This window comes from Mustela nigripes, chromosome 3, assembly GCF_022355385.1.
Source record: "Mustela nigripes isolate SB6536 chromosome 3, MUSNIG.SB6536, whole genome shotgun sequence".
NCBI classification, from domain to species: domain Eukaryota; kingdom Metazoa; phylum Chordata; class Mammalia; order Carnivora; family Mustelidae; genus Mustela; species Mustela nigripes.
Window position 1 is genome coordinate 158,699,353 of NC_081559.1, and position 25,027 is coordinate 158,724,379.

Below are 25,027 nucleotides of genomic sequence, written 5' to 3' on the forward strand. Positions count from 1 at the left end.
GAGGTTGCAAACCTGCCCGGGAGCCCAGGAGCAGAGCCTGAGTGACCCACTTTTCTTCTTTTCTTTACTAAACAGAAACAAATGGTTCTGTGTCCATTTAGTACAGGAATTCCCACCTATCCCCGAGATGTCGGTCGGTCTGGCAGGTCCCTGCTCTCTGGGCAGAACACCTGGGCCCATCCTGAAGCAGCAGGACGAATCTGAGGCCCAGTTGGGTTTGGGGGTTCAGCTCTCACTGCCCCCCCCCCCAGAACCACATCAGAGCTAGGGGAAGGGCTGAGGGAAGTTCTCCCTGGCGATATCCAGCCACACACCATCCGGCCACATTGGGACACTCTGGGACCAGACAGACACGAATAACCTAGTCTGATTCTCTCTGACTTTTCTTTAGTTTCATTGTTGTTAAGTCAGGACAAAATGAGCCTCATTTCAGTATCTCCACCATCTCTAGAATGTGCGTGCCAGGAGCCTCCGCTCTGTGTCTTCAAAGCCTCTCCAGAAGAAGCGTCTTTGATCCCTGTAAAGGACTTTAATTACACAGAGATCTGAATCATTTGATTAATTTTCAATATGCATAAAAGCTATTAACTTCCATCAAGCAAAAATACTTTCCAGGAGCCCAAATGGCCTCTCGCTTTGTAATTTACCACCCATCATTTTAAGACCACTATCTTTGGGGACACCGACTCTAAGCTTTAAGTCAGGACCTTTTAGTAAAAATAAATGCCTTTTTCACATTTCTTCGGCAGCCATACCAAGATTCAACCTCCCTAATTCCCCACAGCCAGCCCTCTAGCCCGCCCTCTGTGGAGCACTGAGCCACATGAGCTGGGAGGTGGCCAGACCACAGCTGGGGAAGGTTGGCTCCAGACGCCTGACCTTGGCAGCCAGAGATGCTGTGTGCTATTCAAGAGGCTTGTGTTATAAGAGCCTCAGTGTTGGAGGAGAAGATGCCAGGAGGGGCCTGAACAAAAGGTCGCTTATGAGAGCGGGACCGGGTGGTTGCTGCTCTTACTCTTAGGTTGTTCCTCTGGCCATCAGATCCTCAGATCCCCACTGGGGCGGAAAGAAGAGCTAAACTTCTCTTCCCTTTGGAGGGTGACTTTGGTGGTACCCCAGACACCAGTGCCTCTTCCAGACTCCTGCTTTTCCTACCCAGAACCACTGAGGACTGCCACAACTAGGCAAAGAGAGCAGCTTATGTTTACTGAGCACCTACTACGTGCAATCCCGACAGGATTGCTCACAGAATCCTCACCACAACCCCAGGAAGGAGGTCCCACAGTATTCACATGTTATAGATGAGGAAACCAAGTCTTAGAGTGTTCCCTTAGCCTGGGCTACATTGCATCAGCAGGAAGCAGGGGCTGGAGCCCAGGGATGCTGACCCCAGTCCTATCCTGTGGAGCCGCCACTCTATACTTCTGAGTTCGTTGAGTTTCGTGTGGATCCATGCACATCCCTACTCTCTGGAGAAGTGAGGGGAAAACTCACGCTACCCTCCCAGTGGTACTGAGATCTCTTATATTCTGGCCAAGGCATGAATCTGGGAGAGACCTAGCAAAGAGAGTACTGAGCCAGAGACCAAGATTAGCAGCAGAGGTCTAGAATCAGGGTAGAACCTAACAAGATGGGAATTCCCAAGGACAAAGCCCTACCGAGGATTATGAAGCATTACCTGGGAGAATCCGGGCGACCAGAAGAATATCACAACACTGGTACTCGGAACAATACTAATAATTACGGTACTATTAGCTAACTTGTTTGGAATATGAACTGATACCAGCACTATGCTAAGTGCTTTCCTGGTGGGAAGCACATCCCACCCCAGGCCACCCACAGAGTAGTGCTGCCTCCTTTCCAGAAGGCCACAGTTTAAAGCAAAGATGATCAAGCCAGAAGCTCATTCAGAGAGAAGTCGTCAGGATGGCAAAGGAGCCCGAACCACATCCCATGAGGGAGTTCAAGGAGTTGGCCGTCGTTCCCTGAAGGAGATATTTCTTCAAATTCTTCAAAGACCAGAAGGGCTTGTTAGCGGGAAGGCAAATGGATTTATTTCTAATGGCCTCAGGGATTGGATTTAACACCAGAAGGTGGAAGTTACAGGGAGACAGCCTCCAGCTCGGCAGTCTGTCAGCTCTGGTGAACTCAGGAGGGAGGGGGATTGCCTTTCATTGGGAGGGGCTCTCACAGGCTGGACCAGCATGTGGCGAGGTGTGGTCCTGGAGGGCCCGAGCACCAGAAAGGCAGCTGAATGAGGTCCAGAAACATGCCATACACACACGGGTTCTTCATCTTCAAGGATGGTCTGCCCCTGCCTCTCTACTCTCAGAGGTGGCACTCACACTATTATTCCAGAACCCACCTCAGAGGACTGTGCGGGACACTCTCTCTGTCACAGGCCAAATGGTGTTTAATTCCAGGCATTGGAACCTGTTGAATTTGGTGGGCAGAGGTGGGGCTCCCCACTGGCTTTACCCAGGTGCCGGGGTGGTTCCTCCAGGGCTAAGCCCACCTTCTGTTTTAAGGACATTAGTACATCTAGGGCACCGGATAAAAGGGAGGGATTTTAGGGGATGGTTCTGATGGGGACTGGGCAATTCTAGTAATACAGGATGCCAGATGAGCCAGGGGCAGCACAGGCTGCTGTCAAAGGAAGTCCCCAGAAATATACCTTTTCTCTATTGTCAGAGCCCTTTCTCAGCCCTTCCTGCCCCTACCCCTGCCCCAGATGATCAGAATAGGGGGAAATGCCTGATGCAGGAGAAGACATCAGATGTCCCATCCTGGGACTCTGAGCTTGGAAAAGGACAGTAGAGAGCAGCATTCAAGTGGCCAATCCTGTATTCCATAAGCCTAAGAGCCTTCAGGAGGCCATGTTCTACCAAGTGGCCAGAGAAGCAAAGAAATCAGGCTCCATGAACAAAGGAAGACACACAACAAAAAGAATCTTCTAGGTGTGTGGGCCAAGAGCTATCTGAGGCAGCTGAGTACAGACAGACACCTGGGTATCCAATTACAGAATATTCTTGACTGTCACCACCAGAAGAATCCTGATGACAAGAGCGACTGGCCAGGCAGGTCCCTTCACATAGAGGGTCTGTGACAGAGAGCCTGTTCTGGCACATACCTCCCAGCTTGGTTCCTGAACAATAGCACATATACTGAGATGGGATCCCAAAATACTCATCTTGGGGTTTTTTCTTTCTTCCCTCACTTGTGGACCTGGAAGGGAACAGAAGAACCTGAACTTCAGTCCTTCAGAAGGAACAGAACTTCAAGTCTGTACCATAACAAAGATTAGAGAAACCGCATCCCCTAATGCAGCATAGACGTCTAATGGTCCTTGAACTACAGAGACACAGAAAACTTTTTATTTCCAAATTACAATCAAAAGAGAAATCCTCAGTGGAAGGGAACATAGACATAAACTGATGTTATAATAAAGAAGAGAAAGTAATGAATGCGGAGGGAGCAACCACCCCTCCCCGGGAGACCACCAGGGTGAATGTGAAAGTTACCAGGGCTGGGATAGGGGACTGGCATGGTGGGGCCATGACCTTGAGGGGTTCTGTGGCCAGAGACAAATGGACTAGATCTGGCATGGGATATAGGAATTGCTCTCAGAGAGAGAAGTCTGTGTTTAGAGGCATCAGAGCCCATAATGAGCCAACAAAGTGCCTGTAGATCATCCCAACCCTTCCAGGAAGCAGCTCCCGGGCAGAGGCCATGTACACCCATCACTGTGTGGTCGGGGGCCTCCTGGAGGAACCAGAAGGTGGGCTTAGCCCTGGAGGAAACACAGTGGTATGTGAGCCAAAACCCCAGCACCCCGGCTGGAGGTAAAGCCAGGAAGGAGCCCCACCTCCACCCACCGAATTCAACAGGTTCCAATGCCTGGAATTAAAGACCATTTGGAGTCCATCTCCAGGAGATCACAAAGGAGGAACCTTGAAGGATGAGGCCACTGAGGAAAAGAATGCCATGAAGTCACCTGCCCATTTCTGTGTTTCTGGGTAGTGTATGAACATCAGCCACCTTTCTTAGTTCGCAGGGCAGGAATGAGGCTGAGTGAAAGGAAAGGAGGGAAGAAGGAAGGGAAGAAGGTTTATTTAAAGCCTACACAGCAGTAGAGACTGTGCTGGGCCTGCACCCCTGACCTCAACCCCACAGAGTTGGCTTCCCCAGGTCACATCAGCTCATGTCCCCAGGTTCTGTGTTCTGGCCACCTCCTAGACCACAGCCCTCATCATCTCACCATCCCATGCAGCTCTCCACCACTTCCTTCTACCTGCTCTTCCCCTCCTTCCAGAACCTGCTGGCTGCCCTCAACAGACCAATCCCTTCAGAATGCCCTCAGCCATGACCCCTCTCCAAAGGACATTATTGCCTTTTTGTCATCTCAAATTGGGCCACTCCTCGCCCCTTGCCCCAGGACACTGAGGCCAGGAGGCAGCATCAGGAGCCCCACATGCCTTTGGATATCTTTGGTTCCATTTCCCACACGCCAAAAAACTATCTCCTGAAGCTCACAGCACTCCCTGCCCTTCCCTGTCACTATGGCCTGTCACTTCCCATGACCCTCCCAGTCACTTACTCGGACCTCAAGTGACCATCTACTCTCCATTCACAGCCTACCTACCTTTCCCCAAGGTCTCAGCCGCCTGTGGTGACCCATCTGAGACTCATACCTCACATTTCTGAATTACATCAACATCAACGGCCTCCACCTCTGCTCCATTTCCACATATCCACTCCATGAGCACACCTGACCCACCCAGAGCTGCCTCTCTACTCACATCTTCACCACCCTCATGCTGCTCATGGAGGAGGGTCAACTGACATCGTCTGGTTTGACCTAGGCCCCTTGATGAAATGGTATGACCCCAGATACTGGACACAGATGTGCAGTCTCTGAACACAGTCAAATGACAGGGGACAGACTCCCAGGGTAGGTCTGACAGGGAATTACAGCATTTCAAACTCATTAACGTCAGGAAGAACCATTCACCCAGAGAGGACTCCTTCAGCTACAGCTTTGTAACACCTCGAGAAGCTCCTTCAATTCCTACAGTTTGCCTGAACATGACTCCCCTTGATGATCAAAAAAAAGATAAATAAATAAAAGGAAAGAAAAGAAGAAGAAAAAAGAACTAACTTTCCATGACTGCATCTCACACTCCAACCATTGTTGTAATATTTTACAAGTATGGTATATAGCAACTAATTTAACCCCCATCATAATCCTTTGAACATAATACTATTATTATCTCCATTTTACAAATAAGAAAATGGAGCCACAAAATGGTTAAGTAATCTGCATACAGCTGGTAAGTGGCAGAACCAAGATTCAGACTCAGCACCCAAGCCCCAAAGCTTGTATACTTGACCACTTCATTTCGTAGTTGCTATGGTCAAGCAAATGGTATCTAGGGCCACCTTAAGCTAAGATCAGCTCAAACTTCCATCCAAACCCTAGGGGAATTCCAATGCCTTCCCCAAGTTCCCGAGACATCGCAAGGGGTCAAAGATCTCATGGTCCCCTCTGGCACTAATTGCACTGCTCTACTAAACTTGCCCTAATTCCCCATTCTTGACCCCCTGTCTCATGAGACTCATTTCTCTCCACTCTGACAATAAACCAAAAACAAACTCAGGCTTTCATTAACTCTGTTTTCAAATGGCAGGTCCCGCCCACTGAAGGATCATCAGGTCAATGCGGTAGGTCACAACCTGCACTTTTTTTTTAATTAACTAGAGAATGCCAGAGTTCGTAGGAGGAATCCTAGCCTTGCAGATGCTGCCACAAATACCATGCTCAATGGTTCCCGCCATTTGCAAGACTTCCTGGTGGATGTGTGATGAATGCACACAGTGCCGAGGATGGATCATTTGCTCTTTTGCTCCTTGATGTCTCATCCTACTTCTCAGCTTATGATGGTCCATTTGACCATTACCATAATGGGAGGGTTAATTTGGTGCCCTTTTATTTTAGATTATGATAATTTGTATTTCCCCTGTCAGCAAAACTGGAGCCATTCAAGCAAGTGTTGGTTTGTTGAGACATTAGTTAAATGACTTCATAATATTGCTGCCTCAGCAGCCATTTTGTGTGTCCAAGTGGCCTGCCGGGGACTAAACTGACACCAGCCCCTCCAACGAGTGCAGGCACTAGGTAACAGTCCACAGAGTCACAGAGTCACGAGGAAATGTAAGTTCTCTTATGCCCCTCCCAGCAGCCCTTTGGAGGAACAGTCTCTCCTGCCTCCCAGGGCCTTCCCCACGTGTGTGCCTTAGAGAAAACCCTCGCAGAGCCTACCAAAACCTTGCTCTTTTTCATTTGACTTGACCTATCCAGTCTTAGCCCAGAAACCCTAAAGCATTCCACCCACGAACCCTAATCTAGACACATGTCCGAGGTCCTGCCATTCTCTCTGCCTGTATCCTGCTTTGACCTCCCAGTGTGTTCCCTCCAGGTGTACCACGCACCTCCTCCAGGACTTGTGAGTCATAAACTTCTCTATTTCAGTTCCCTTGCGGTCTTTTGTTAAACTAAACTGTGGCTCACCATTGGACACCCCGGGTCTCTGCCTCGTAAGATTTCATTTAACAAAGTCACAAGTGGTTACAAATTTGGAAAGTCTTTCAGAAAGGATGCTATCAGATTTTTTTTTTTTTTTAGTTTCTCAACAATGATTGCCTTTTTGCTAACATAGAATTAATTGTCTTTAAAATGGATAAAGATAAAAGAATGAGGAGAGAAAAAAAATCCAGAGGCATGTGCACAAGTTCAACTCCTGAATTTGGAAGTTAAAAGCCAAAAATATTGAGCAAAATGCCAACTCTAATCAATAAACTGGGGCTTAATTTGAACCTCATTCTAAAAAGTAAAGAGCAACTGTGAGATTTTACAATGAAGATTATTTAAAATGTGGGTTTTATCTAACATACTGAATTCTTTGAAAATGAGAGAACCCAGTGTATTGTTATATAATGCCATGTTTTCAATAAGTTCATCAAGTCTTTTCAAGTAAGAGGGGGGGAAAGGACATAAATTATTGACACAATTTCCAATTTGAGAGGTAGTTTAATGTATTGGTTATGAACTAAACTCCAGAATTAGTTGTCTGGTTTTGAATTGCAGCTCCTCCTCTGACCAGTTATGATACTCAAGGCAAGTCAATCTGTCTGTCTGTGTCCTCATTCCCTTATCTGTAAAATAAAAATAATAACAGTGATTGGTCCATGGTGGTATTATAAAGATGATACATGTAAGGCCTATGGAAAAGAGCCCACAAACGGGGGTACTATGTAACATGTTTGCTTTGGGTACTCTTAGTCATTCTGCAACAGTTAACAAGAAAAATATATATAATATATATAAAATGAAGGTTTTGTGTATATATATATATATATATTTAAAAAGGGATTTTATATATATAAATATATATAAATATAAATATATGTATATTTATAAATATATTTTATAAATAAATGTATATTTAATAATTATATATATATAAAACAGCATTTTGAGTGGCAAAAGAGAAAATGAAATTTGCAGCTCCTAAAAATATTATTCTTTCAGCACATGTGGATATGCTATATGTAACTTTTAATAATCAATCAGCAAATAGAGTGGCATCTCTTCCTCTTAATGAAAACACAGTATCATTGTGCAGAACACAGCAACTAGGAGAGATTCTGAGCCCCAGCAAGAGGCGCTGATATTGGAAGAGAAGCAATCTGCTTTGTGTATGTCAGGTATGTGTGGTGAGATAATTCATGGAGAATTTGTTACATAGGTTTCAATTGAATATCACGTAACAATAAAATATGGCCACATTACCAATCAATGTGAATTATACTAAAGCATTATCAAGAGATTAAAAGGCACAGGTCAGTAGATATAGCTAGAAAACATAGTGTAGTTACTAGAAAATGTTTGGAAGCTACTAATAACAGTGCTGTTTGAAATCTGGTTTATATGTCTTGGGGCTTGGGCATCTCAAAGATATTGTACCAAATCTCGTGGACAAGTTGAAAAATGCAGGCTAAGAAAGGAATTTCACTGCTTAGCTGACTTTTTAGAATGTTTTATTCAGAGATTAGAGCTAATCATATCCACTTACGGAGTCATCCAGAGGGTATTGGTTGTTAGAAAGAAAAGTGTTAGGCAGGGTATATGAACTCCAGAATGAGATTTATAGTGTTGAAATTAAGAAGGAGTATCATTTGCAAACCATAAGAGATTTTTTAAAAAATTTTTTATTAACATATAATGTATTATTAGTCCCGGGGGTACATGTTTGTGACTCTCCAGGTGTACACACTTCACAGCACTCATCATAGCACATACCTTCCCCAAACCATAAGAGATTCTTAATCTCACAAAATAAACTGAGGTTGCTGGGGGGTGGGGAGGTAAGGATAGCGTGGCTGGGTTATGGACATTGGGGAGGGTATGTGTTACGGTGAGTGCTGTGAAGTGTGTAAACCTGGTGATTCACAGACCAGTACCCCTGGGGCAAATAATACATTATATGTTTTTTAAAAAAGTATAATTTGGCAACTTTTTCAAAGATGATATTTGTTTAAAAAATGGCATATTTTGCTGATACTTTCAGTATCCTTAACAAGCTACATTTAACCCATAGAGGAAAATCAACAAGACACCCCACACACCCTGGGGTTTCAAAAGATCTTACTTGCCTTAGAGGTAAGACATAAGCATTTGCCCTATTCAGTAAATATTCCCACTATTGTTACAACATATCAAGGAGAACACTACTCATGAAAACAGCCGAATGAAATGGATTTAGAGATACTGTTACAACTCCCTTCTGCCTCAAACTTTTCATTTTTAACTTCCTAAAAGAGAAATTGGAACATTAAAGAAAAATACTTGGATTACAAATCCATTTTCTTTTCCAAACCCTGATTCAGTAATTGAGTTTAACTTGGTGTTGTCCAGAGAATAAATTATTACAGCTTACTCATTCACACTGAAAATTGATTAGAAACTCAGTGTTTATGTTCATCATTTTGGATTCAAATTGAATAAGAATTTCTTGAGTTAAATATAAAAAGCGTATTGCTAATATTATCACTCCCAGTAACCCATGTGGGTAAAACTAATTTTCAACCTTGACCCCATCAAAAACAGAACTCTTGGGATCAACAGTCCACCAGATATGCTGGGAGTCTTGTCCACGTGTGTCCTGAGATGAGTTAATGATTCTGGGCAAGCACACACAGCTATCTCATCATATCATCTGTATTTGAAATTATAACTTTTTATTATTAAAAATTGTTTCTGTTGCATTCAAGAATTTATAATACCATATTTTATATTTAACTGTATGTTTTTACTTTATCACACAAAATAAGGATAAGTCTTGCTTCATGGAATAACATACGTCAGTGTGTGTGTGTGTGTGTGTATGTGTAGTAGTAGTAGTAGTAGTAGTAGTAGTGGGTTGAATGAAAATGCCTACCAGAAAGATTACTTTTAACAAGAATGTCGCCAACATCAAAACAGACAGGGCAGAGGAGGGGAGGGTCAGCATGGGGAAGAGTTCCATGGCCACAATGTGTAGCCATTAGCTTGAAATTGCAATTTATTCATCCTTGTTCTTAAGTCTTTCCAGACACCCTGGTCCCCTACCAGGTGCTGGCTGCTCTCTTCCCTTTGCTATCCCTTCTCCTCATCATTCCCTCAACCCACCTCCGCAAGTGCACCCAGAAAAGCCACATGCATTTCATTCCAGTAAACTCCATCTCCAGCTCTCCTCAGCTCCCCTGACCCCGTACTGACTTCAAAACCACTCAGGTTCTCAGTTAAGTAAACACAGGCTCACTTCCCTCTAGCAGATCTCTGCTCCTTTACATTCTCGGGCTCCAAACCCATCAGTCTGTCCCACCTTCCTTCATCCCGGGGATTCAGAAATGATCCTCGGACAAATCTCCGTGAGGCCACTTTTTCTTATCCTCAGGTCTACTTGGCTCATCTTTTTCCTTGCAGCCTGTTTCTCTCTCTCCTTTCCCACCAGGCCTTACTTACTACAATGTCTTTTCATAATCATCAGTCTCTTATAAATGAATCTGCCTACAGCCAGAACCACTGTGAGAAATCTTCCTTCTTCCACCAAGACCTGAAACTCTCTCCCTCGAGAGCTGTTCCCTCCTTGACTTCCCCTAAAAAAGTCTCTACAAGCCACACTTATGGGACACTTCCCTCTCACTGGAGGCCAAGAGCTTTACATAAATTATCCTCAGAACAGCCCAGCAAGGTAGATTGGATTAGTTCCAGACCAGTGAGGTTTATGGAGACAAAGCAACTTTCCATCCAGGCAGCTTTCCTTGCCACCCCTGGATTGGAAACCATCACTGCCTTCACCTACCCCATGCTCCTTCCCTACACCTACACCTACCCTTCTGCTGTATTGAACATTGTGCCTTCCACCAAGACCACACCCAAGGGAAATTGGAACACAGCCCAAAACAGAAAGAAATCTAATCTTCTTAGAACTCTTGAGTTCCAGAAAGATAAGGATTTTGTTTATTCCCCATTGTATCCCCACAATCTTGAATCCTGAATATAGCACCTATGAAGAACTCAGAAATGATTGTGCAATAAATGGATACATGATATTCAAATTCCTATCTCTACCAGTTAATTTCTTAGCAATAAAAAGCAACAGTAAGAGTCTTTGTAGACAGCTCACATGTACATCCGTTACCTGATTCCAAGCTTGCGACATCCTCAGGAGTTTAGTGTTCTTATCATTCCCATTTAATGAGCACCCCTCATTAAAGGGGTGCCCCTCTGAGACAGCTCAGGCTGTTGTAACAGAATACTGTAGACCTGATGGCTTAAACAATGGGCATTTATTTATCACAATCTGGAGTCCAGGAAACCCAAGGTCAGAGTGCCAGCAAATTCAGTTCCTGGTGAAGACTCTCTTCCTGGCTTGGAGACTGTCTTCTTCTTGCTGTGTCTTCACATGATGGAGAGAGAAAGGAAAAAGCTATCTGGAGGCCCTATTCTTCTGACCTCATCTAAACCTGATGAGTCCCCCAAATACCAAAAAATACCATCACACTGGAAGTTGGGGCTTCAATATGTGAATTTGGGGGCACATAAACATTCAGTCCATGGTACCCACTGTGGAATACTAAGATATAAACTAGTGACGTGTAGAAGTACATTCATGCTACCCATTCATTCATTCACTTATTCCTTACTTAACAAATATTTATTTACTGAGCACCTGTTCCATGTCAGACCCTGTTCTAGCTTCCAGGAATTCAACAAGACAAGGCCCCTGCCCTCACGGATTTCAAAGAGTAGTGGAGAAGGCAGAAAAACAGGTAAGAAAATATATTTATAATACAATACAAAAGAGAGATAAGTGCCATGAAAAATAGTAAAGTGGGGGGAAATAGGAATGGGGATTAAAGAGAACACTTATCAAGAAGGATTCAAGTGCAACTGGGAAAGGATAGACCGCGATGCGGAGGGAACCCAGGACGGGGCAGCATTGCTCAGTCAAGTGAAGGGTGCCTCAAGAAGGAAGAAACCACAGTCCAATGAGGCCCATGAGTTGAGAGGAAGAATGTGAAGTTTCCACTGGATCCGTCAGTGTAGACACACAGGAGTGTGGTGGCGTGATGAGGAATCAAACCTGGTGGGAGCCGATTAAAGAGAGAACAAGTGAAGGGGAGGAGCTAGCAAACAGACAGCTCTTCAAAGGAGTTTTGCTCTAGAAGGGAGAACAAAAGGAAGCTGCAGCCAGAGTGGGACCCAGCGTTAGGATACAAGGTGCTGCAGTAGGTTTCAAAGCTCCACGGAAGATCAGGCGAGGCAAAGGGACCAGGCAATGGCAGGACCAGTGTCCTGGAGCAGGGGGTGAAGGGGGAGGTCCAGTGCACAGGTGAGAACCAGCCTTAGGCAGGAGTGAGGACTCTTGCTCCGGTTACAGAGGGAGGGAGAGCCCACAGCACAGAGGCTGCTGGAATCAGAGTTCTGGGCGGTGAGCCCACTGCAGTTCTCTTTCCCTGGCTTTCATTTTCTCCGTGAAGTCAACGAGTCCCTGAGTCGGGGGAGGAGAGCCCTGGTGGTCTGAGGGACAAAGAGGAGAGCCAGAGGTCCCTCCCTGGAAGGATGAGGAAGGAATTGATGAGGTAAATGAAGCTGCCAGGCAGGGCAGGGAGTCTGCTCAGGTCCATGGTCATGAGTTTAAAACACAGCTTGTCAGCAGGCCCTGTGGTCTTTGCAAGTGACATTCGGCTGCTTGGTCCAGGCTCAGGATAGTCAGAGTGGGATTGAAGCAGGCTTGTGTGTTGCCAGCAAGCGCAGAGAAGGGAGAGACACAGGAAGGAACTGAGTGGCCTGCGAGAAATGGTGTGCAAGACAGTCCGTGAGCTCTCCACTGAGTGAGAAGGGAAGAGACAGCACAGCAAAGGCAGAAGATGGGTCGGAGGTCTAAAAGAGGCCAGAGGATTCCTGGAGTTGGGCTACTGGGAGAAATGGGCTAGAATAGAAGGCGATGGTGGTCGGGAAGCACTGTAGCGACATTGAGGCCTGTGGTGAGGGAATGGCTAAGGCAAAGTCAAGGATGTGGCCATGGGGCCAGGAAACTGACGGAGGACACAAAGCCAGACCCTGGCAAGCAAGAGGCTAGGTGTTGGTGAGTCACCTATGAAAGTAATGAAAAAGCCATGGCAGAAAGGCAGGAATCCAGAAGCTAAAATTGCCAATGAATGAAGGGACAGGGGCAGGAAGGGAGTGGGCACAAAAGGAGAGCAGGGAAAGGGAGGGCCCCAGGGAGTGTCTCAAATGTGCTGGATACTTGAGAGAGAGAGAAGAGCAGCAGTCTGGAAGCCGCTGTGGGAAGCAAGGGGGAGACCCTGCCAGCCTCCACACCCCCGGCACGAGAAGTTAGGAGAGGAAAAAGACAGAAACTCCTGACAGAGCTACAGGGGATTTCACCTGGGACTCCAGGAAGAAGAAAATATCAAAAAAAAAAAAAAAAAATCATTTAAGGCTCTAGGGATGTTGCTGATGACAGACCGTGAGTCCAGAAGGCATAGTGGAAGGACTTGGGGGATTGCAGGGGCTCCAAGCTTGAGTCAGACAAGGGGCCGTAGAGAAGAGCAGAGGGAGAGAGAGGCAGAATGCTCGAGAACGCTGAGCTTCTCGTGGCTTCTGAGGTAAACAGGCCAGGCTATGGGGAAGTCACGAAGGGATGCAGTCCTAACGGATGATTATCTGTAATTGTTGCCTCTTTAAGAACTGGCCTCCGAGTGCCCAGCTGGGGAGCCTTGAGGGAAAGGAAGCAAGGATCTCTCCAGAAGCATAGGTTGAAGCCAAAGCGTTTCGCTTCTAACCTGAATTATTCAGGAGATTTCCTTATTCTCAATTTCTCTTTGCTGACAGGGTCCTGACTCCCTGGCCTAATTAAGCCAGTGTGAACATTTCTTCTTCTCGGACCAACCTTCAAACTTGAGCTCATCTCTGCAGTGAAATGCACACCCTCCAGTCCCCCTAGAATAAACAGGCTGTGGAAATAAACATCCTGGGGACAGCTCTGGTAGCATTCTGCCTAACCTTGCCCAACACTAAGGGCTTTCCACAGCCTGAGCAGTAAATAAAATACCTGAGATTTATTTTCAGTGAAAACACTCAGACGCCCCTCTGCAGGTAGAGAAACACATGGGAAGGAAAACATGAAATAGGGAAATACAACTGAAGCTAGAAGCCATCGCATTAATCATCTTTTTTTTTCTCCCCTTGGAGAATCACAGAAAAAAATCGGACCTCCCAGATCATGTGTTTTCACATCTCTCTGCCTTCACCAAGCTATTCTGCTCCCTGAAATGTGTTTCTTTGCCTTCGCTGCCTGAAAATTCCTCTTCAGTCTTCGAGACCTAGCTCGCATGCCACCTCCTCCTAAAAGCCCTCCGAGGGCCAGTCTCTCACTCCTCAATCCGGTCACTTCCTCTTTCATGCTTCCCCATGTGACTTTGTGGCCCTCTGGGTCTCCAGCTCTTCTGGCACTTGTCCAGCTCCTTCCTCTGGCTCCTCCTGACCTAATCCTTCAGTGCTCCCCACTCCTTCCCGCCTTTCCCTACGGCTCACGTCTTCTTATCTTTCAGGTTTCTGCTTATAAATCACTCCTTCAGAGAGTACATACTTAGAGTACTTCCCCCCTGTTATTCCTTCTTAGTTCACTGTGTTTCCTCCAAGCTCCAATCACAACCGGCCGTCCCCACATGTTGCCCCCTCCCCATGAGCTCACAGCTGAGCTGTAGCTTGTCCCCTGACCCTCCCCCCCACCTGCCCCGTTCCTACAGACATTTCTCCTGGCTCACCAGTGAGCCCAGAGCTAGACACCAGCTAGATATTGAGAGAAGTATTGTCAATCTATCTTCCGTCATTTGAACTGCATTTGTTTTAACCTGAAATTGTGTTTTAACTTTTCTTTTTTTCAACCTGATCAACTTAAAAAAAAAAAAATCGGGTCATCTGTTAATCACTGTTCAAAGCAAGCCCTATGTTTTGAGCATGTTTCTAGCTTATTAAAGAGGTTGGCAGGATGGGTCAGAGAGAGCCACAGCTGCCCCCTTCAGCCAGAGCAGAGGGTAGGGAGAAGGAGCTCTTTCTGACTCTCTCTCACACTCAAAACCCAGGGGAAGAGGTCCATCTAGGATTAAGAATTGCCCATTCTACTCTCTGTGGAGCAGCCAGAAGGAACTTCTCAAAATGCCCCTCTGGTCGGGTCCCTTTCCTGCTCATGAACCCCTTCAAAGACCTTTACTGACCATGAGATGAAAGCCACAACTTTTAATGAACACTGCATGGTTTGAACTCCTATCATCTCTACATTTGCAGCTCATGTCTCTCGGCATCTTCGAAGGCCCCATAAATAGCAATGCTCTTTCCCAACCATGTTTTGGACAATAAAGAGACAGGACAAAGGAGTAAGCAGACGGACACCATAACAGCACCTGTGTTCATGATGAAAGCAGCTTGCAAGATGTGACCAGAATCCGTGTGCTGCTCTGCGTCCTTCCTCTAAGCCCCCAAGGCACTGAGCCTGCCTGCCACAGACCCCACACTGCCAGGTTGCCTCCCTGCAAGTCCTCACACACACCTCCCTTCCACCACATGCCCTTTGAACGTCATGTTCTTCTGCTGGAAGGTTCTTTGTGGCCCTTGTGGTCCAGTTTACTCCTACCATCCCTCAGCTCTCAGCTGGAGCATGATGTCCTCAGGAAAGTCTTTCCTGCCTTCCCACCCCACCCCAAGTTCATGCCTCTCTCCTTCATAGGATAGTTGACATCTTATAGGGTGTGGGTCATTGAGCTCATTGGCAAGACTATTAATGTAACTACCTTCCTTCCACAGGAGACTAGAAAAGCAACTCTTCAGTTTTCTCTACGGCAGTACAGGCAAGGGGTCTGCAAATAGGTGCAAAACCGACCTGTCAATCACACCTGCCACAACCACCTCAATTATCAGTCTGTCTTATTAATCAGTGTGCATGTTTCAGTCTCCGTCACAAACAAGGCAAAGGCAGAAATGCCATAGCGCTCATGCGTCTCTGATGTTCCACATACACAGTTAAGTAGGAGTTCAATAAATAAATGTTTTACAGAATCAAATGTCTCATTCCACAGCTCCTGTGCCAGGGCTGACCCCGAGGAAAGAAACCATCTGTCTTTCAGATGGGGCCCTTACCCAGTCCCACAGCCCCCCTGCTGACAGGAATTGCCAATCACGTGCAGGCCTCTGGGCTCAGCTGTCTTCAGAACCGCCCCCTCCGCAGAAAAGCCAGAGCAGAGAATAAGGAAGGATGGGATAAATGACAAGAGGGCCTTAAAATCTTCAGTACGACCCCACTATTATGTAGCCTTGCTAGTAGAAAGAAAATAGATTTTGAGTAAAGAGACCACATACCTTGAGGCTACAAGACCATCATCTGTAGAAAAATAACCATCCAGCCACAGGTCCTTAGGAGACAGTTTCTTAAAACTGGAAGGGACACTAATCCCTTCTTTTGAGAGATTAGAAAATGGATCATCGGAAGGAAGAGTGATTTACAGCAGTTTTTTCTGCTAGAATGACGTGGAATTGCGTGAGCGAACAGTCATACGAACACAAGAGACAGGATGACAAACCACGTGATCATGAACTCCACCACATTCTGCTATGGCGTGGCTGCAGCCAGTGTCCCAATACCCAATACCTCCAGGCTGAGGCATCGCTGGCATCCTCATTGATTCTCATCAAGGATGTCATTCACTTGTACCCAAGAGTCAGATAATGTGGAGCCACATGTGAACTGAAAAGAGATTTCTCATTCGGATGTACGTCCATGACAGCAGACAGGCCAGCAACGCTGAGGTCAGAGTCCGGCTGCAGAGAATCGTGGGGACTTTAATCAGTCCTGGTGGAAGTCAGGGGTCTTCACAGCTGCGCCACTCATGCCCGTCTCGGGTCCCAGCCTGTGGTGTCCGACCCCAGCATGGCAGGAAGCAAGAGGGTTATTACCCACTGAGAGAACACACAAGTCCCAAAGCTCCCCTGAGTTCGGCAACGCTTCCCAGTAAATTCGTATTTTAACTCAATAAAATGAATTATTCATGTATTTTCAGAACAGTAATTTTAAAATATGATGACTTATCAGCCAGTTAGTCTAACAGTCAATGCTTGCTGCTCATAGGTTGAGAACAACTATTCTCAAAGTGAGCAGATAAAATGATCAATGTACCATTATTCGTGTGTTTCTCTAAAGATTTGTGATGAAAACAATATGGTACGGTGAAGAGAATCATGGATGGGAATTATGAGGCCTGGTAAACATCCTCTACCTACATCCATATGGCATGGGGTCAGTCACATTATCTCTCCAGGCCCTTGTGTCCTTTGTCTACAGGAAAGTGATTCTCAACATGAGAGGCACATGGGACTCATCATGGTCCTCCAGCCAGATGTTCTGAATCCATCCATCGGGGTATGTCATAGATATTGGGGGTTTTTTTAATCCCTTACCTGATTGGAAGATGCAGTGATATTGAGAATCACTGTTGCAAAAGGAAAGGGTTGGACTGGATAAAGCCCAACAAATATTGACCACCTTCAGCCACTGCCCTCCTCCTGCACACCCACCACCAACATTACTGTTGACAGGGGCACTCCTTCTGCTGAGTCCAGATGTCTCAGTCTCTCAGCACAACATCCCACACAACCACCCCCAAGAGTCCAAAGTTGGCACAAGGGATACGATCTTTCTGCCCTCCAGTATCGGATACATCTTAGGTTCCCATCTCTAAATTTCTGTGATACGGAGACTCCCTCTAGTACGGGAGGTGGAAAATGAGCATGAGTTCACAGGTTAACTATATGACCCAGAGCTGGTTCCTGTTTCCTGCCCGAGGCCCACAGTGACTGAAGTGATAATACTGCTGAACTAACTCACATTAGGTTGACCAGCCTGTGTGTATGCAGACACCTGGACAATAAGTTGTGTGCTGCCTTCTGGGATTGAGGGCTCAGATACTCACTGTGATTGTCTTAATAAGCCAACTCCGTCGTGACCCTCTAAGAGGTGATGATGCAGAAACTGACTATTTGAGTGGCAGAACATCTAATCTCAAGACAATAGAAAGAAATAATTATGTAGATACATCAAAGCATATTGGAAGTTACCTAATGTAATAGAACTTTCTAAGCTTGAAATATCATTTCTTAAGGTTTTTTTTTTTTTTTTTTTTGCTTTGTTTATTTTGCTTCTGGGGAGGAGGAGTATGGACGGTAAATGATCTCGTAGCTAGATCCATGAATAAAGAAAAGGTTTTAGCTTCTGTTTCAGCATGATACTTTGTCTTTTGGTATTCCCATGGTATCGCATATGAAAAAGGTATGCCCATAACAACAAATTATAAAAAACAGTATAATTGCATATATGCAAATTAATTAATAAGTGGTACTTTCTGAAGGCATTTCTAAGCAATACCTCATAACTCCCCATAACTTAGAACTTTGGCTTTACATCCTTAATTGAGTGATGAGAAACAGCTGGCTTCCTCATTTTAAAAGACTGCAGCCCTTCTACGGCAGAAGTTTCAAAAGAAAGTCCAAGTTTCAGAGACACCTCAGGTGGTAACTTCAGACCCAGTCTTTTCCAGGTTTGATTTATTTTAAGGCAATGAAAACAGAACCAGTCAATAGCCTCTCCCTAGGGTACACCGAGAAAGTGTCAGAATCACTCAGATGTGCTTAAGACAGTGGTTCTCAACTTTGGCTTCACTTAAGAATAACCTGAGAAACTTTACAAAATATCGATACTTAGGTCCCACACTAGAGATTCAGATGTAATTGGTCTCGAGGGCAGCCTGAGCATCAGGAGTTTTAAAGTCCCCGCCAGTGAGTGGCTCTAGGTGCACCCAACATCAAGCACTCAGGAAAACATCATCCTTACAAGGAATGGGCAGGAGTGGAGGGGGGTAAGGGGAACTGGTCGGGAGCAGTGGGGTGGGGAGGGGAGAGGCGGGCTGGCAACGCCAACGAGGACATGTTCTTTATCCCCTTGTCCTGGGATATCCATGCCCCTCTCTGGCCGAACTCAGAGTTAGGAACCAGGAGGTAGGGAACTCTGGGAGAAAGAATGATAAACAAACTCAGCAACAACGTGCTAGAAGTTACAAAAGCCTACACAGCAGGTCAGAGAGGCAACACCTTTCCACTCTTCCTTGGGATGTTCTGGCAAGAAGCTAAGGTACTGGGTTAGAGCGTTTGGGGACTGAGCCCCAGAGAAATCAAACTTTGGATCCAGCCGAGTCAGAAATCCTTCAAAAGAATAAGAGAGAGAGAAAGAACTCTACTCTTCCAAATTGCTCCCTTTGCTCACCAGGGTGCCCAAGCGGGAGAGAGAACCAATTCCTGTAGTGAGAACAGGCAGCGGCGCGGAAATCATTCAAGGCAAAAATCTGGAAACCAGTGACGGGCATGTTTGTTTATATTTTGCCCCTGGAACAGGGAGACCTTTGAATGTCTCCTCTGCTTGAAGCGTCTGTTTTCCACATGTCCCAACAGTGCGTAAAGGGAAAAGGAAAAAAAGAAAATGGGATTTTAAGAAGGACGGGCCATAAAGCCCTGTTGGTCAAACAACTCCTTTGCCCAGTGCCAGACATTTACCTTTCATGTAGTCACGGCAGCTTGGAATGAAAAACACTGACCTATAAAGATCACTTCATGGTTAGCAGTCCCAGAGGCAACCTCATTGGAATAATTTTGCCATCATCTGGGAACTGTGTTTTCCAGCCCAGCACTGAGTTAATTTAAAATAAATGACCAGTTCAATGTATTCATGCCATGTAAGATGGGGAGTAATTTCAAGGGAAAGGTAGGTGCTTAACCGAGCAGTGAAACATACACTGAGCTGACTCCTGTTTTATACAAAATTCTGGGCTTTAGACAAACGTATCATTAAGTTGCAAATATTTGTTGGGAGCTGCGTTTTGGCTCTATAAACAATCCTGGCTTGTGAAGGCCTTCGAGAGTTTTCTTGATTTGAAAATGCATCTAATGATCTGTAAAGGGCAAAAGCAAAAGGCCAAAATCTACTACAAATAATAATTCCCATGTTCAACATGGGAAAATAACGATGTATCGGTAATCATTAGGCTTTGTGTTTATCTGGACTCTTTCCCTAAGGAGGCTGCATGATTCTACAGCAACATACAGAATCACCTTTGAATAAACAATCATTCCCTAAGCTAGCCCTTAAACAAACATGGGGCAGAGGGGAGATTTCTCTGCCACTCACACATCTCCCCCTCCTGACTCTTCACTCACTCTTCTCTTTTCCTATTTTTCTGACACCTCCTGTTAGGTCCCCGTTTCAGCCAAATATGGCAAAGATGACATTTCTTTATTAGCTTTCTCTAAATCGAGCCTTTCTTTTGTGTAACAAATGTGTAGCGACTCTCATTACTGTCAGAGAAAACTCCAGAATGATCTCTGATTGAGTTCAGACACTCACTTCGCAACTGCCAACAATCCAAAGATGCCATTGTTGGGTCTGACGCTGAACCCTGGAACGTCCTGAGAGCAATGAGATCCCCCAAAGCATCGAGTTTCCCCACTAACCCTAAAAGGCTGCATCTCTCAGGCAATCCAGTTCAGCCAAATGCAAATCAGTATAATAGGACTTTGCATTGTCTTCCCTAGTTTGATTGGTCACCAACTTTTGTCATTGCTTTCTCTGTGACATTGGCAAAAATCTGTCCTGGCTTCCAAATGCAGCTCTACCTCCAGTCAGGAAGGTAGGTAGACCTGTACCAACCTAGGCCTGAGAAATCAATAATTTGATGACCCTTCCAACCAATATTCTTTAAGTATTTGTTGGACATTTATTTAATGGAAGTAAAGAAAAACTCATTTTCCATTAATAAAAATTGTGTATTCTTTTCTAAGTTCAAAAATACAGAGATGGGGGGGGGGGAGGAATCAAGATGGCAGAGAAGTAGCAGGCTGAAATGGCATCAGGTAGCAGGAGATTGGCTAGATAGCTTATCAAACCATTCCGAACACCTACAAATCCAACAGGAGATCAAAGAGAAGAAGATCAGCAATTCCAGAAACACAAAATCGACAACTTTCTGAAAGGTAGGACCAGGTAGAGAAGTGAATCCAAAGCAATGGGAAGATAGACTGCGGGGGGGAGGGGCCAGCTCCTGGCAAGTGGCGGAGCAAAGGAGCACAAAATCAGAACTCCACAAAATCAGCTCCACTGAGGGACATTGTTCCAGAGGCTAAGCCAGGGTGAAGCCCACACGGGGACAATGTGGTCTCAGGTCTCGCGGGGTTACAGAAGGATTGGGGATGTCTGAGTGTCGCAGAGTTCACAGGTATTAGAGCGGGGAAGCTGGCTACCGAGACGGAGCCAAGGAGTGAGCTCTCAACTAAGGGTTACCTTATCGTGGTCCATGGCATAGGCCACTGCTCTATGAGCAGGGACCCCACAAGATCTGGGGAGACCCCCCTGGAAGAGCTCAGGGATCTGCAGGGTTCAGAGACTCCAGGCAGGGCTGTGTGCCAGAGACAGAGATGCTTGGTCATGGGCTGGGTGAGCTTGGAGCATGGCTGGAGGCCAGGGAGACAGGAGTGATTGAGTGCTTTTCTCTGAGGGTGCACTGAGGAAAGGGGGCCCTGAGCTCTCAGCTCCTCTGGGCTGGAGATTGTGAGGCCGCCATTTTCATTCCTGTCCTCTGGAACTCTACGGAAAGCGTTCAGGATACAAAAGCTCCCGAAAGCGAACCCAAGCAGATTACTTAGCCTGGCCCCTGGCCCCTAGAAGGGCAGTGCAATTCTGCCTCAGGCAAAGACACTTGAGAATCACTACAACACGCCTCTCCCCTAGGAGATGAACAAGAACATCCAGTCAAGACCAAGGAGAACAGTGGAATTCCAGAGGAGGAGAGAGGAGGGGAAAGCAAAGCATGGAATTCATGACTTTCTCCCCATGATTCTTTAGTCTTGTAAAGTTAATTAATATTTTTTAATTTTTTTTTCTTCTGCTAATTTTTTTTAACTTTTACCCTTTCCTCTTCTTACTTTTTTTTAACCAGTTTATCTTAACAATACCTTTCATTAAAAAAAAATCTTTTTTGAACTTTCATTATTATAGTCATACTTTACCCTTCATAGTATCTAACTTTATTTTTTGTATACACAAATTTGGGGTACAACTTCTTCTAATAAATCAAAATATACCCTAAATCTAGCACAGGGCTTTGTTCTAGTCTCCAGCCTGAGCAAATTCTCTCCACTTTCTTTTTCTTTATTCTCCCAACCACGAGGGGAGAATTCAAGAGAGAAGTGATACCATAAGACAAAACAACATTAGAATAATTGGGATTCCAGAAGAAGAAGAGAGAGAGAGGGGCGCAGGAGGTATATTGGAGAGTATTATTGTAGAGAATTTCCCTAATATGGCAAAGGGAACAAGAATCAAAATCCAGGAGGTGCAGAGAACCCCCCTCAAAATCAATAAGAATAGGTCCACACCTCATCATCTAATAGTAAAATTTACAAGTCTCAGCGACAAAGAGAAAATCCTGAAAGCAGCCTGGGACAAGAAGACTGTAACATACAATGGTAAAAGTATGAGATTGGCAATGGACTTATCCAGAGAGACCTGGCGGGCCAGAAAGAACTGGCATGATATATTCAGAACACTAAACGAGAAAAACATGCAGCCAAGAATACTATATCCAGCTAGGCTATCAATGAAAATAGAAAGAGAGATTTTAAAAACTTCCAGGACAAACAAAAACTAAAAGAATTTGTAAACACCAAACCAGCTCTACAGGAAATATTGAAAGGGGTCCTCTAAGCAAAGAGAGAGACTAAAAATAGTAGACCAGAAAGGAATAGAGACAATATGCAGTAATAGTCACCTTACAGGCAATACAATGGCACTAAATTCATATCTCTCAATAGTAACCCTTAATGTAAATGGGCCAAATGTCCCAATTGGAAGACACAGTGTATCAGAATGGATAAAACAAAACCCATCAATATGCTGTCTACAAGAAACTCATTTTAGACCCAAAGACACCTCCAGATTTAAAGTGAGGGGGTGGAAAACAATTTACCATGCTAATGGACATCAAAAGAAAGCTGGGGTGGCAATCCTTATACCAGATCAATTAGATTTTAAGCCAAAGACTATAATAAGAAATGAGGAAGAACACTATATCATACTCAAAGGGTCTGTCCAACAAGAAGATCTAACAATTTTCAATATCTAGGCCCCTAACATGGGAGCAGGAACTATATAACAAATTAATAACAAAATCAGATTAATTAATAACAATAACAAAAAATAATTAATTAATAACAATTAATAACAAAATCAGAGAAACACATCAACAATAATACAATAATAGTAGGGGACTTTAACATGCCCCTCACCAAAATGGACAGATCATCCAAGCAAAAGATCAACAAGGAAATAAAGACCTTAAATGACACACTGGACCAGATGGACATCACAGATATATACAGAACATTCCATCCCAAAGCAACAGAATACACATTCTTCTTTTTTTTATATATTTTATTTATTTATTAGATAGACAGAGATCACAAGTAGGCAGAGAGGCAGGCAGAGAGAAAGAGGAGGAAGCAGGCTCCCTGCTGAGCAGAAAGCCTGATGCAGGACTTGATCCCAGGACGCTGGGATCATGACCTGAGCCAAAGGCAGAGGTTTAACCCACTGAGCCACCCAAGCGCCCCAGAATACACATTCTTCTCTAGTGCACATGGAATATTCTCCAAAATAGATCACATCCTGGGTCATAAATCAGGTCTCAACTGGTATCAAAAGATTGGGATGATTCCCTGCATATTTTCAGACCACAATTCTCTGAAGCTAGAACTCAATCACAAGAGGAAATTTGGAAAGAACCCAAATACATGGAGACTAAACAGCATCCTTCTAAAGAATGAGTGGGTCAACCAGAAATTTAAAGAAGAATTGAAAAAATTCATGGAAACAAATGGTAATGAAAACACAATGGTTCAAAATCTGTGGGACACAGCAAAGGCAGTCCTGAGAGGAAAACATATAGCAATACAAGTCTTTCTCAAGAAAGAAAGGTCTCAAATACACAACCTAACCCTACACGTAAAGGAACTGGAGAAAGAGCAACAAAGAAAGCTTAAACCCAGCAGGAGAAATCATTAAAGATCAGAGCAGAAATCAGTGAAATAGAAACAAAAACAAAAACAAAAAAAGAACAAATCAACAAAACTAGGAGCTGGTTCTTTGAAAGAATTAATAAGATTGATAAACCCCTGGCCAGACTTATCGAAAAGAAAAGAGAAAGGACCCAAATAAATAAAATCATGAATGAAAGAGGAGAGATCACAACCAACACCAAAGAAATACAAACAATTATAAGAACATATTATGAGCGGGGCACCTGGGTGGCTCAGTGGGTTAAAGCCTCCGCCTTCAGCTCAGGTCATGATCCCAGGATCCTGGGATTGAGCCCCATGTCGGGCTCTCTGCTTGACGGGGAGCCTGCTCTCTTTCCTTTCTCTGCCTGCCTCTCTGCCTATTTGTGGTCTCTATCTGTCAAATAAATAAAATCTTAAAAAAAAAAAAAGAAAAGAACATATTATGAGCAACTCTATGCCAGCAAATTTGACAATCTGGAAGAAATAGATGCATTCCTAGAGTCGTATAAACTACCATAACTGAATCAGGAAGAAATAGAAAACCTGAACAGACCTATAACCAGTAAGAAGATTGAAACAGTCATCAAAAATCTCCAAACAAACAAGAGCCCAGGGCCAGATGGCTTCCCAGGGGAATTCTACCAAACATTTAAAGAAGAATTCATTCCTATTCTCCTGAAACTGTTAAAAAAAATAGTAATGGAAGGAAAACTTCCAAACTCATTTGATGAGGCCAGCATCACCTTGATCCCAAAACCAGACAAGGATCCCATCAAAAAACTGAATTACAGACCAATATCCTTGATAAACACAGGTGCAAAAATTCTCACCAAAATACTACCCAATAGGATCCAACAATACATTAAAAGGATTATTCACCACGACCAAGTGGGATTTATTCCAGGGCTGCAAGATTAGTTCAACATCTGCAAATCAATCAACGTGATACAATGCATTAATAAAAGAAAGAACAAGAACTATATGATACTCTCGATCATATGCTGAAAAAGCATTTGACAAAGTACAGCATCCCTTCCTGATCAAAACTCTTCAAAGTATAGGGATAGAGGGCACATAGCTCAATAACATCAAAGCCATCTATGAAAAACCCACCCCAAATATCATTCTCAATGGAGAGAAACTGAGAGCTTTTCTGCTTAGGTCAGGAACATCACAGGAATGTCCACTATCACCGCTGCTATTCAACATAGTACTGGAAGTCCTAGCCTCAACAATCAGACAACAAAAAGAAATTAAAGGCATCCAAAT